Consider the following 10,897-nt stretch of genomic DNA (forward strand, 5'->3'; position numbering starts at 1 on the left):
GTAGAAAAAGCATTAGACAAAATTAGACATCCTTTTATGATCAAATCTTTTAACAAATTAGTTATAAAAGAACCTAATAAAATAAAGAACGTATGTGATAACCCACAGGCAACATTATACTGAATGGTGAAAACTTGAAAACTTTGCCTCTAGGATCTGGAAAAAGACAAGGATGTTCACTTTAATCACTTTTTCAACATAGTACTGGAAGTCCTAGTCAGAAAAATTAGGTAAGATAAAGAAATAAAAGGCATACAAATTGCAAAAAAAAAGTCAAATTATCCCTCTTTGCCAATGACATGATCATATATGTAAAAAACCCTAAATACTCCACTGAGAATCAGAAATGGTCAATGAATACAATAAGGTTTCAGGATACAAAAGCAACATAAAAATCAGTAACATCTCTATACACCAATAGCAGACTATCTGAAAAAGGAATCAAGAAAGTAATCCCATTTAAAATAGCTATTAAAAAAACAAAATACCTACAAGTAAATTAAGCCATGGAAAGATGAAAATTATTAAACATCGATAAAAGCAATTAAAAATTAAAATAAATAGAAAGATATCCCTTGTTCATGGACTAGAAGAATTAATATTGTTGAAATGACCATACTACCCAAATCAATGTAATAAAATCTCTATCAAAATTCCAGTTTCATTCTTCACAGATATTAAAAAAGATCTTAAAATCCATGTGAAACTACAAAACACCCCAAATAGCCAAATAAGTCTTAAGCAAAAAGAGCAATGCTAGAGGTATTACACTATCTAATTTCAAAATATATTACAAAGCTATCCTAACTAAAACAGCATGATATTGGCATAAAAACAGGCATGTAGACCAGTGGAACAAAAATAGAGAACCCAGGCATAAATCCACACATTTACATGTAACTTATTTTTGACAAAGTTGCAAACATTCAATGGGGAAAAGACAATATTTTCAACAACTGGTGCTGGGAAAAGTGCATATCCACATACAAAAGAATAAAAGTAGACCCCTATCTCTCATCATATACAAAAGTCAACTCAAAATAAATTAAATATTTAAATGTAAGATCCCAGACTATGAAACTAGTAGAAGAAAACATAGGTCAAATGTTATATGTCATTGGTCTGGGCAAGGACTTTTTAGAAAAGACATCAAAAGACATGCACAACAAAAGCAAAAATAAACAAATGGAATTACACCAAATAAAAGCTTCTGCACTGCATAAGAAACAATCACAAGAGTGAAGAGACAACCTACAAAATGGAGGAAAATATCTGAAAACAATTCACTTGATAAGGGCTAAATATCCCAAATTTATAGAAAACTCAAACAACTCAATTGCAAAAATATAAATAATTGGATTAGAAAATACTCAAGAGAGCTGAATAGACATTTCTTCAAATAAGACAAAAAAATCACCAACAGTTATATGAAAAAATGTTCACCATCACTAATAATGAGAGAAATGCAAGTCAAACCCACAGTGAGATACCATCTCACCCTGTTTAGAATACTTTTTATGAAAAAGTCAAAAAATAACAAATGCTGGCAAGGATGTGAAGAAAGGGGAATGTTCAAACACTGTTGGTGTAAATGTAAATTGGAGCAATTGTTATGGAAAACAATATAACTTCCAAAAACATTAAAAATAGACTTACCACATAATCCAGCAATCCCACCACTGGGTATATATTCAAAGAATATTAAATCAGTATGTCAAAGACATTTCTGGACTCTCATGTTTATTACAGCACTATTAGCAATAGCCTAGAATCAACCTAAGTGTCCATCAATGAATGAATGAAGAAAATGTGGCATATATGCTGTATTTGGCCATTCTTTCATTGCTATAAAGAAATACCTGAGATTGGATAAATTATAAGAAAAGATACTTAATTGGTTCCATGGGCTGTACAGGGAGCATAGTGCCAACATCTGCTTGACTAGTCAGGAAGATTGAGAACTCATTCACTATCATGAGGATAGCATCAAGCCATGAGGGATCCACCTCCATGACCCAAATACCCCCTACCAAGCCCCATCTCTAACAGTGGGGATTACAATATAACATGAGATATGGGTCAGGACAAATATTCAAACTATATCATATGCACATTTGGCCATAAAAAAACGGTAAAATCGTGTCACTTGTGACAACATGAATGAGCGTAGAGGACATTGTTGTAAGTGAAATAAGCTAACCACGGAAAGACAAATATCACATGATCTGATTCATATGTGAAATCTAAAAACACTGATCTAATAGAGAGTAGAAGAGTGGTTACCAGACTGGGAAAGATAGGGAGGAGAGGTTTTTAACGATGTGTCATGTATCAAAATACCACACTGTACTCCATCAACATGTGAAATTATCATTTATCCACTTAATAAAAGAAAAGAAAAAAGAAAATGGAAGAGTCAAAATACTGGGGCACTGGAAGAGACAGAGAAGAAGGTGAGTTGGCAGTAAGGAAGAGGGAGTCTGAAAGAGCAGGTAACAGAGTGGAACATTAAAGTTTATAACATTAGAAATCAATTTTTAAGTTATCGAAAAGTTAAGTTTATAGCCATGAAAGTGAGTAGCTCAATTAAAATGAAAGTAAAAGTCAATGAAAGATTAAATTAGAAAATATATTGCTTGGCATTTAGTAGTTACTTCAGAAATATTAATAAATCTTAAGAAAATTAAGAACACCAAAGCATTCATAGTGGGCCATTATCATAATACGAATTTATGTGGTAATATTTTATTATTTTCAGTAAAGGGAGTAATTCAACAGTCTTTATTATAGGTTAGAAAATGATTTCTCCAGGTGTGACCCACTGACCACAATCATTGTATTTGAATTGCTTAAGCAATTTGTTTCAGGAGAACATGGAATGATTTTAAGATGGACCAAAAAAATTACCACTGAGTGTCTTTAATGGAAATCTCAGCCTTGTCTAGAATAACTGGGTTATCTATTTCTATGGGGTCTCTGTGCCTTTTGTTTTCCTTGTTATTTGCAATTCTGTTAGTTGTAGATTACTGATAGTAATGCAAATATTCTTGTCTATAGACAGGCAAATGATTGATTTTGATGGAATTATAATTGATTTTCCTTTTTCCACCTTCCATCAAGAAGTCAGTTTTGAACCTATCAAGCGAATTTATTTCAGTGTTCCTTAGTGCCTAGATATGTGTGGCTCTTTTAATTTTCCATAAAATTCAGTATAACATCTTACTGGCTCTGTCATTAAATAAATGAGTTAACCCAAAATCTTAGACAAGTGTTCATTTTATATTTGTAAGTCATAATTTACTCTATTTTAAGCAATTTTCCTTTATCATTCCTAAAAATACAGATTCCTATGCCCCATGCTAGACCTATTGAATCAAAATCTCAGGCCTAAGGTACAAGAAATTACATTGTTAGTAAGCTTTTCAAGTGATTTTTAGGCATACTAAATTATACGAACCATTACCATTCTAATTTTTAAACTTGAATTATTGTATTTATAATTCCATCTCCATCAAAGTAAACTTTTGATTAGCAAAAACGGTAGAAACCCCCTTATTCAATCAGATTTGGACCAGTAATAAACAGATTAATCACAAATTTAAGATAGATGGAGGAATCATAAGAAGTATTAGATGTAAGTCCTTAAAACTTAACTTTAATTTAAAAGACATGTGTAAATAAATTTGCCAGAATTTTGATGACAAGGTCAAAGCCTTGCACGGATTCAGAGTGGAGTTTCTTTTGGAAACTATGCCAATGATATGTTGTCATTGATTTCTTGTTCACTTTCTGTGAAGACAACTGGGGTAAACAATCTGAAATCCTAGATTATACTATTTTTCCCATTTGTTTCTAGTTGTCTTGCCAACAGTTAAGCTGACAGAAACTGTTTGAGTTTTTCATTTTTCCAACACATTTAGTTTATTTCTCAGAGAAACAACAATACTACTCTTCTTGTACTCATTTTCTCAGTTTACATAATATTTATTTATCCATTTATTTATTTATTTATTTATTTATTTTGAGACGGAGTCTCGCTCTGTCACCCAGGCTGGAGTGCAGTGGTGCGATCTCTGCTCACTGCCAGCTCCACCTCCCGGGTTCATGCCATTCTCCCGCCTCAGCCTCCCCAGTAGCTGGGAGTACAGGCACCCGCCACCACGCACAGCTAATTTTTTTGTATTGTCAGTAGAGACGGGGTTTCACCGCGTTAGCCAGGATGGTCTCGATCTCGTGACCTAGTGATGCACCCGTCTCAGCCTCTCAACATAATATTTAATTAAATTGCATAACTACAAGAGCAAGAACAAATGGCTTAAACATATTTAGGAATTTACACAGCTTCTTCTTAGAAACTATACAATTTCTGCGATGGAAGGAGAAATGTACAGGCATTAAAAGTAGCTCAAACACTTTCAGTTTGCAGTGGACATCAGTCAATAGGTTGTACAGGGGTGCCAGAAAGTGCTGATTGCAAATCAGTTAAGTGGAGGTCAGTTAAGGCAGCATCCACTGTATCTTAATTTGTAAAGCGAATGTTCTAAAACTGGGTTCACTTTTTCTATAAAGACCAGATAATAAATATTTTAGGCTTTGCAAACCATACGGTGTCTATAGCAAACATTCAACTCTACCATTGTAGCAGGAAACACCATAGATCCACGGATGTGCTGCAATAAAATTTTATTAAAACAGGCAGCTGGTCTGAGGGCCATGTATATATCTTGCTGTTTTCATACAAATTTCTAAGTTAGTAGTTTCCTGCCTTTTTAACAATAAAGGATTACTTTTAATCCTCTCCTCTGATTTTACGTTTCAAAAGCCTTAAGAGAAACCCACAAAATATGTTTACTTTGTAATTTTGGGGGGTTCTTATTTTACTAATAAGTAATCAATGATATATAAAGGCTACCCATTAGGTCAGTATGAAATAATCAACATTATTAACCCTAATGACTCAGTTCTGGATAGAAATAAAAAGTATTCAACCATATATATATATATATATATATATATATATATATATAACTTAAAATCTGTATAGCATTTTCTGGTGTAAATATATAACTTTTCGAGATTTTTCAAGTATTAAATACAACTTTTTGGAATCCTCACACCTGGCTCCCTATGATGACATTCAAGAATTCCTTAGGATTCTGGGAATCTTAGAATGAAAGTCACTGCTCTGTAGGAATGAATGAATGAATGAATAAGAAAGGAAAGGAAGAAGAAAGAGCGTGTCTACTAAATGTAAATTAATCATCAAGGAATGTTTATTTTATTAATAAATTTGTCAACTTTAGGTTGCCAAATCTAACAAGATACCAACATGGCATTCATGGTGATCACACCTCTAGTCAAATTTTATTTTAGTTCATTGACTATACTATTAATATCCTGAAATACTCAAAACTTCTGTCTTAATTCTGTGAATAATTCACTTATTTATCACCCTATACACTACTGAATGAATGGAATGGTGCTTGGAATAAAGATAATTACAGGGCTAAAAGGGATTTCTCTAGAGGCAGGTTATAGTATTTTTTTGTCTGACTGGAATAAAACAAAATTAATCAATATTTTCTGCAACCAGTGGCTTTTGACTTAGTCGTCTATTAATATCTATCAATCACTATAACCTCAGGCCTATTTCCTCAATTCTTCTTTTTGCTATGATAAAAACTTGTCCATTTTTTTCCCGTTAGAATTATATGTTTCTCCTGTTTTCTTTTCATCCAAACAACTGGACATCAACTTAGTACAGATAGTGCAATTGATCCGAACCCTACAGAACTCACTGTTTCCATTTACATAACTTACATAACTGTCAAGCTAAAATCACTCTCAAATTTTTTTTTCAATATTTTAATTTAATTTAATCATATTTATTCATTCATTAATTTATTTTGAAAATAATTTTAACTTGTATTTTACATTCAGGGGTACATGTGCCAGTTTGTTGCATGGGTATATCTCATAATGCTGAGTTTTCGGGTATGAATGATCCCATCATCCAGATGCTGATTTGGTATGGTTTGACTCTGTGTCCCCACCCAAATCTCATGTTGAATTGTAATTCCTAATGTAGGGGGAATGACCTGGTGGGAGGTGATTAGCTCATGAGGGCAGATTTCCCCCTTGCTGTTTTTAGATGGTAAGTGAGTTCTCATGAGATCTGATGGTTTAAACATATGGCACATCCACCCTGGCTCACTTGCTCTCCTGCCGCCATGGTAGAACGTGTCTTGCTTCCCCCTTCAACTTCTGCCATGATTATAAGTTTCCTGAAGCCTCCCAGCCATGCTTCCTGTACAGCCTGTGGAACTGTGAGTCAGTTAAACCTCTTTTCTTTATAAAATACCCAGTCTCGCGTAGTTCTATATAGCAGTGTGAGAACAGATTAATACATGAGCATAGTACCCAATAGTTACCTTGTCAAACATTGCCTTCCTCCTTCTCCCCTCTAGTAGTCCCGGTGTTTATTCTTTCCATCTTTATGTCCATGAGTACCCAGTGTTTAGCTCCCACTTATAAGTGAGATCATGTGGTATTTCATTTTGTATTCTGGCATTAATTCGTTTAGGATAATGGCCTTCAGCTACATCCATGTTGCTTCAAAGGACATGATTTTATTATTTTTATGGTGGCATAGTATTCCATGGTGTGTGAAATGGTTTGGAAGGTGGCCCCTATAAATCTCATAGTGAAATGTGATCCTCAGTATTGGAGGTGGGGCCTGGAAGGAGGTGCTTGTGTCATGGGGGTGGATCTCTCATGGCCTGATGCCGTCTTTGTGATAGTGAATTCTTTCAAGATCTGGTTGTGTAAGGGTGTGTGGTATATACCCCCAATACCATTCTCTCTTGCTCCTGCTCTGGCCATGTGATGTGCCTACTCCCTCTTCACCTTCCATCATGAGTAAAACCTCCCTGGAGACTCCACAGGCACCATGCAGATGCCGTCACCATGCTTCCTGTACAGACTGCAGAGCTATAAGCCCATTAAATCTCTTTTCCTTATAAATTACCCAGCCTCAGTTATTTCTTCATAGCAATGCAAGAACGGCCTAATAATACAGTGTAGATGTCCCACATTTTATTGATGCAATCCACTGTTGATGGGCACCTGGTCTGACTCCATGTCTTTGCTATTGTGAATAGTGCTGCGATGAACATGCAAGTGCATGTGTCTTTTTGGTAGAATAACTGATTTTCTTTGGGTCATATACCAGTCATGCAATTGTTGGCTTGAATAGTAATTCTATTTTAAATTCTTTGAGAAATTTCCAAACTGCTTTCAACAGTGGCTGAATGAATTTACATTCACACCAATTATGTGTAAATGTTCCCTTTTCTCCACAGCCTCCCAAGATCTGTTGTTTTTCGATTTTTTAATAGTAGCTATTCTGACTGGTGTAGGATGGTATCTCGTTTTGGTTTTCATTTGCATTTCTCTGATGATTAGTGATGTTAAGCCTAATCTATGCCATCAGAAAACTGGGAAAATACAGTGTTGCTTGTCAAAACAAATTGTTTTACTTTGCTTTAAAAATAATCAATTGAGTGTATATTTCTTCCAGCAAAATTAAGAAGTAAACATTTAGAAATGTACAGTACCTTGCTGTTAAGTCTTCGCACATGTATACCTATCGAACATAAAGGCCACCTTAAACTTTCATTTGAAATGAAAGACAATTTTTAAGAGGTTAAGGGCTAGAAATTTGTTCAAGTCCTGAAGTTAAATTAGCTCAAGTAAATGCAAAGACTTTCCTTTAATTAAAGTCTTTTAAATAAACACTTTAAAGCATAGTTGGTTTGTCCCTCAAATCTTGTCCAAAGCCACTATTTTCAACTCAGTATATCAAAGAAGCTTTCAGACATGATTATGAAGCTCCCTCAACTTACAATATGCTATTTGCAACCTTAGATGGCTATCATTCTGGCTTTTCTACCTTTTAGCAACAATAAGCACACCCTTCCCATTTCTCGCCCACCCTGACTTACCCGTCTTTGCATTTAATATATAATTTTTCTCAGAGTGTTCTTACACATCTTTAACTGTAAATATGACAAAAGTACACAGTATAGTACATGTGCCACATGTATAAATGTTGTATCTAGTCATACAATTTTCCTTTTAAAAAAGAAATGTTTTATTTTCAAAAAGCAAAGACTCTAGGAATCTTTTCTAGCTGCCAGTCATAAAAACATAAATTCCTGGTTAGATTCCCAAATTTGCCTGGCCATAAGACCCACTTGTGATACTTGTCAAACACATGTATTCTGAGTCCCACCCGTGATCTCCTGAATCAGAATCAGTAGTTTAGAGGCCTGGGAATACATATTTTAAACAAACGTCCACAGTGACTACGATTAGTCAAGCTTGAAAAAAATTTCACTAGGATCTTTATGACTGAATAACCTCACAAACATAGGAAAGTTACTGAGAAAAATATGAGCAGAATTTCATAATTCTGCCTTTGCTGAAAGTGTTTGTTCCCTCCTCTACTCATCAAGACCTGACAGCTTATGTAACTCCCCCAAACCACCAACACCTGGGAGGAGTTGAAAATGATTTTAATGAAGAAGAAAAGCTGATGTTTAATTTCAAAACTGATGGTGACAATAGAAGGGAGAGGCATGAATTTATCTTGATTCTAACACATATCATTGTATTTGAGTCTACAAACGAAATTGGTTTCATTTTTACTTTTTGTATGTTTTCGCCAAACTCTAGGCATATATAGAGGCTGGGCAAGAAAGAAAGAAATACAGAAATATGGCATATGTCATCCCTTATTTATTTCCCCATGCGACCAGCCAACAGCTTCTTCACCTAGTCCCCGTTTCAAGCTGACTTTCTGTCTACTTCTCTATTGGAAATGGAGCTTCCCTAAAGACTACCTCAATGTCAGTTACCCAGAGGCCTTTTTCCATCTTGTGCTCCTAAATTTCTATGATATTAAATGATATTACCCTTTCTGGAAATTCTCCTTAGCTTTGATTTTATAATTTTACTCTAACTCTGTTTCATTCCTTCTTTTATAGCCTTTCTTTTCTCTATCCCTTTACTGCAGAAATGTTGCACGGCTTTGTTCTTGACCTTCTGATCTCTCCACATTCATTCCCTCAGAGCATGTATCCATTTTCTTGGTGTCGGCCTTCTTGACTATCTGATTATTACCATCATATAACGATGTTGGTGATGAGCATAGCTAACATATCCTAGTCATTTTCCTTGTAGGTTATAATAAGCACCCTATATAATTTGTGCCATTTAATTCTTCAAACCTAAATGATACTATTACTAACCAAATTGTATGAGATGACGAAACAGATTTTCATCAAAACCATGGAAAGCAAACGTGAGGAGCCCCTGTGTGTCTCCTTTGTTAATGCCTCTGGGCATCATGGCATGTGGATTGCCGTGGAATGGGGATTAGGAAGCGCAGCACTGTTGAAACACCAGAAAATACGTTATGATAGCGGGTAAGGCCTCTCATCTCTGCACATTGAGATGGTTTTGTTTCTGAGTCAGGTTTGAGATGAGCCAATCCTGACTCCATGGTGCCACCAGGGTCAATCCTAAGCCAAAAGAACAAAGCTGGAGGCATCACACTACCTGACTTCAAACTATACTACAAGGCTACAGTAACCAAAACAGCATGGTACTGGTACCAAAACAGAGATATAGATCAATGGAACAGAACAGAGCCATCAGAAATAATGCCACATATCTACAAGTATCTGATCTTTGACAAACCTGACAAAAACAAGAAATGGGGAAAGGATTCCCTATTTAATAAATGGTGCTGGGAAAACTGGCTAGCCATATGTAGAAAGCTGAAACTGGATCCCTTCCTTACACCTTATACAAAAATCAATTCAAGATGGATTAAAGACTTAAATGTTAGACCTAAAACCATAAAAACCCTAGAAGAAAACCTAGGCATTACCATTCAGGACACAGGCACGGGCAAGGACTTCATGTCTAAAACACCAAAAGCAATGGCAACAAAAGCCAAAATTGACAAATGGGATCTAACTAAACTCAAGAGCTTCTGCACAGCAAAAGAAACTACCATCAGAGTGAACAGGCAACCTACAAAATGGGAGAAAATTTTCGCAACCTACTCATCTGACAAAGGGCTAATATCCAGAATCTACAATGAACTCCAACAAATTTACAAGAAAAAAACAAACAACCCCATCAAAAAGTGGGCAAAGGACATGAACAGACACTTCTCAAAAGAAGACATTTATGCAGCCAAAAAACACATGAAAAAATGCTCACCATCACTGGCCATCAGAGAAATGCAAATCAAAACCACAATGAGATACCATCTCACACCAGTTAGAATGGCAATCATTAAAAAGTCAGGAAACAACAGATGCTGGAGAGGATGTGGAGAAACAGGAACACTTTTACACTGTTGGTGGGACTGTAAACTAGTTCAACCCTTGTGGAAGTCAGTGTGGCGATTCCTCAGGGATCTAGAACTAGAAATTCCATTCGACCCAGCCATCCCATTACTGGGTATATACCCAAAGGACTATAAATCATGCTGCTATAAAGACACATGCACACGTATGTTTATTGCGGCATTATTCACAATAGCAAAGACTTGGAACCAACCCAAATGTCCAACAATGATAGACTGGATTAAGAAAATGTGGCACATATACACCATGGAATACTATGCAGCCATAAAAAATGATGAGTTCACGTCCTTTGTAGGGACATGGATGAAATTGGAAATCATCATTCTCAGTAAACTATCGCAAGAACAAAAAACCAAACACCGCATATTATCATTCATAGGTGGGAATTGAACAATGAGAACACATGGACACAGGAAGGGGAACATCACACTCGGGACTGTTGTGGGGTGGGGGGA

Source organism: Pongo pygmaeus, chromosome 9, assembly GCF_028885625.2.
Source record: "Pongo pygmaeus isolate AG05252 chromosome 9, NHGRI_mPonPyg2-v2.0_pri, whole genome shotgun sequence".
Classification (NCBI taxonomy): Eukaryota; Metazoa; Chordata; class Mammalia; order Primates; family Hominidae; genus Pongo; species Pongo pygmaeus.